Here is a 4,345-nt window from a genome sequence, read left to right as displayed (position 1 = left end):
AGCTTGTTCTTTATCTATGATGTGAGCTTGAAAGAATGAGTGTGTGTGGTTTAAAATTGAAAGTGTGTGTGTGTGTGTATAGATCTGTACGTGAATGGGTGGGATCTTAAGTAATTGTCTGTGTTTTAGTGTGTGCCAGGGAGTGTGTGTGTGTGTGGCTGTGTGTGTGTGTGTGTGTGTGTGCGTGTGTGTGTGTGGCTTTGTGTGGTGTGCCAGCTTGTGCTCAGACAGCAGCAGTTTGCGGAGCGAGAATAAAAAGTGAGGAGTGATGCCAAGTGAGTCCCAGGAGACAAATTCAGGAGATAGAGAGAGAAGAAAGAGGAAATAAAATAGGATTTCACACACACACACACACACACACACACACACAAACACACACACACACACACACACACACACACACACACACACACACACACACACACACACACACACACACACACACACACACACGCACACACACAAAGAGACCCAGAGATGTGTCAAACATATAAACACTCTAACACACACATATCATACAATGCACACAGTCACACCAACACGTATAATTGTACTAATTTACAAACGTACATGCTTGAATACTTTCATCAATTCATACACCAACACATCAACACTGAGCGGTTCAGGTACACACAAACACAGTCCATCTTTTCTTTTACCATCCCTCTCTCCCACTCTTTGTCAGAGGGTGGTGACACACCGTGGGGTTTGATTTGACTTCCAACTACTCCCAACCTTGACACCTCTGCCCCCTACTGGGCTAGCCGAGTCACAGCACCTGACCTGCTTCTCTCCCCCCACAGCCTGCCAACTGTGCCCAATAGAAATGAATGGTAAATCATGTATTGTGTCATTTTGGAGTCACCTTTATTGTAAATAAGAATAGAATATGTTTCTAAACGCTTCTACATTCATGTAGATGCTACCATGATTACTGATAATCCTGAATTAATTGTGAATAATTATGAGTGAGAAAGTTACAGATGCACAAATATCATACCCCCCAATTCATTCAAGATTATCCGTAATCATGGTAGCATCTACATTCATGTAGAAGCGTTTAGAAACATATTCTATTCTTATTTACAATAAAAGTGACTCCAAAATGACACAATACATTATTTACCATTCATTTCTATTGGGCACAAAATAATCTGAAACACAACCAAAACAAACATCAAATGCATCCAACACATTTGTAGAATCACAACTTTAATGTAGGCATTACGTACTATGAATATGGGACTAAATACTTCACTTTTTACTACTTTAATACACATACACTAACAGTCAAAAGTTTGGACACACCTACTCATTCAAGGGTTTTTCTTTATTTTTACTATTTTCTACATTGTAGAATAATAGTGAAGACATCAAAACTATGAAATAACACATATGGAATCATGTAGTAACCAAAAAAGTGTTAAACAAATCAAAATATATTTTATATTTGAGATTCCTTCAAATAGCCACCCTTTGCCTTGATGACAGCTTTGCACACTCTTGGCATTCTCTCAACCAGCTTCATGAGGTAGTCACCTGCAATGCATTTCAATTAACAGGTGTGCCTTCTTAAAAGTTAATTTGTGCAATTTCTTTCCTTCTTAATGCGTTTGAGCCAATCAGTTGTGTTGTGACAAGGTAGAGGGGATATACAGAAGATAGCCCTATTTGGTAAAAGACCAAGTCCATATTATGGCAAGAACAGCTCAAATAAGCAAAGAGAAACGACGGTCCATCATTACTTTAAGACATGAAGGTCAGTGAATACGGAAAACTTCAAGAACTTTGAAAGTTTCTTCAAGTGCAGTCGCAAAAACCATCAAGCGCTATGATGACACTGGCTCTCATGAGGACCGCCACAAGAATGTTAGACCCAGAGTTACCTCTGCTGCAGAGGATACGTTCATTAGAGTTACCAGCATCAGAAATTGCAGCCCAAATAAATAGTTCACAGAGTTCAAGTCACAGACACATCTCAACGTCAACTGTTCAGAGGGGACTGTGTGAATCAGGCCTTCATGGTTGAACTGCTGCAAAGAAACCACTACTAAAGGACACCAATAAGAAGAAGAGACCTGCTTGGCCAAGAAACACAAGCAATGGACATTAGACCGGTGGAAATGTGTCCTTTGGTCTGGAGTCCAAATTAGAGATTTTTTTCTTTGTGAGACGCGGTGTGGGTGAACAGATGATCTCCGCATGTGTAGTTCCCACCGTAAAGCATGGAGGTGAAGGTGTTATGGTGTGGGGGTGCTTTGCTGGTGACACTGTCTGTGATTTATTTAGAAAATGGGGGTACAATGTACAAACAGTGTTGTAATATCTAAATGCTTCACCCGATATAGATGAAAATACCCTTAAATTAAAGCTGCACTTTAACCTCATAGTCATTGATTATCCTATGGGGACAGCTGAAGAACCCTTTTGGAACCTTTTTTTCTAAGAGTGTACATTTCATGAATATCACAATGAATTGATCCAGAAGTTGAAGTCAACACTTTATTGGTTTCTGATGCAGCTGGAATCATTTAGTCACTTGTCAGTACACTTGTAAAAAATATTATATAAAAGACAATTATATACATATGTACAACAGCTAGCAATATCTATACCACAATGCAGTGGTGAGCATACTAGGCATTCATAATTATACTACAACATCAGTCTAACTAAATATGAATGTTGTGTTGGTTGAATGTTCCAGGCAGGTTCCAGAATGTTCTTCAGCTGGTGAACCTCTTCTTGTGTTGGGTAATGGCAACTGGTTTAGCAGGCTTTGGCACTGCTGCGATGTTGGCAGGGATGTTGAGTTTGGGGAGCTGTGATTCAGGCTCCTTGTAGACAACCGTCTGGTCCTTTCTGCACTCCACAGCCAGGTTGACAAGCCTCTCGTACACTTTCTTCACCACCCACTGCTTGGACCTCTTGCAGAAGATTTGTATGTACTGCAAGTCTCTTGGAAAGACATGAAGACTGAACATGAGGATGTGTAACCATACAATCAACCATGTTCATCTTTAAACACAAAAGGTTACAGTAGAATGGTATTTGTTTTGTTACACAATGGAGCATTGAGATGGGCTGTTAGCAAAGATGTGAAAAGTTTGAGGGGGGCTTGACTTGTAGACAGTTTAGTGTGTTGGTGATTTTCTTTTCTCAAGAGGGTATTGTACTTTCATAAATACATGTTACCTCATCTTGACTTCTTTTCTGCTGCTCTGATGTTGGCTGATCGGATGCCTTCCTCTTTGAAGTGAAGGGGAAAATCGATGGAATAGCATCCCTTTTCAACATTCGACGACATGGCAACCCCATCAGTTAAGACTTCAGTTCCGTTTCGAAATTCTCTGGCTGACAGTGCTGGCTACAAACACAGACATTTTGATATTTCTCACATTACTGGATACACCTCCATGTGGCTGTGCTATGTCCTAAAATCGCTATGAATTCTGGATATTATGGTCTACTTATAACTAGGATATGTAGCTGGCCTGTTTCTACTGGAGGGAAGCAGAAACGCTCGTATTTGCGTGTTGTTAGGAAATTCTCAATTTTGTGGACATATATTGTGAAATAGAGCAGCGGTGAAATTTCTCTTTAAGCCAATCACAGTCTCACCAACTGCAGTCTGACCGTGGATCACCAGTGCATATGCTAGCCTGCCCTGTTGCCTTGTGGGTAGATGAATGGGCTCAACTCCAGGAGGTGTGGCTCAGCCAACACTCCGAGTCATCACTCTAATATGGCTGATCTCTATGGAGGTGTGTGTGGGCATGTGTGTGCGTGCAGGCATGTGTGTGTTCTTTGTGTCTATCAAAATCTGTACCAGTCAGTCGATATCTGAAGATGATGCCTTTCCTTCACATGATATGTATGTTTCTGTCATTTGGGTTCGTGCGATGTGCTAATACTATAAAAATGTAAGTGTGTGTACGTGTGTGTCCTGGCAGGGCAGTGGCTAGCGGGGCCGGAGTGATTGAGATATAGAGCATTAGCTGGTGTCAGGAGTAAATGAGGGCCAGATCTGTTTTATAATCAGAGCACAAGCAGCGTGTTAGAGGAATTAGGGCGACAGCTGCTGGGAGCTTTTTATTCCTCTCTCCCTCTCTCTCTCTCTCTCTCTCTCTCTCTCTCTCTCCCTCTCTCTCTCTCTCTCTCTCTCTCTCTCTCTCTCTCTCTCTCTCTCTCTCCTCTCTCTCTCTCTCTCTCTCTCTCTCTCTCTCTCTCTCTCTCTCTCTCTCTCTCTCTCTCTCTCTCTCTCTCTCTCTCTCCCTCTCTCTCTCTTCTCTCCTCTCTTCTCTCCTCTCTCTCTCTCTCTCTCTCTCTCTCTCTCTTCTCTCTC

The sequence above is a fragment of the Coregonus lavaretus genome (genome assembly GCF_964263955.1).
Source record: "Coregonus lavaretus genome assembly, chromosome: 28".
NCBI classification, from domain to species: Eukaryota; Metazoa; Chordata; class Actinopteri; order Salmoniformes; family Salmonidae; genus Coregonus; species Coregonus lavaretus.
Note: the sequence above shows the minus strand (reverse complement) of the source record.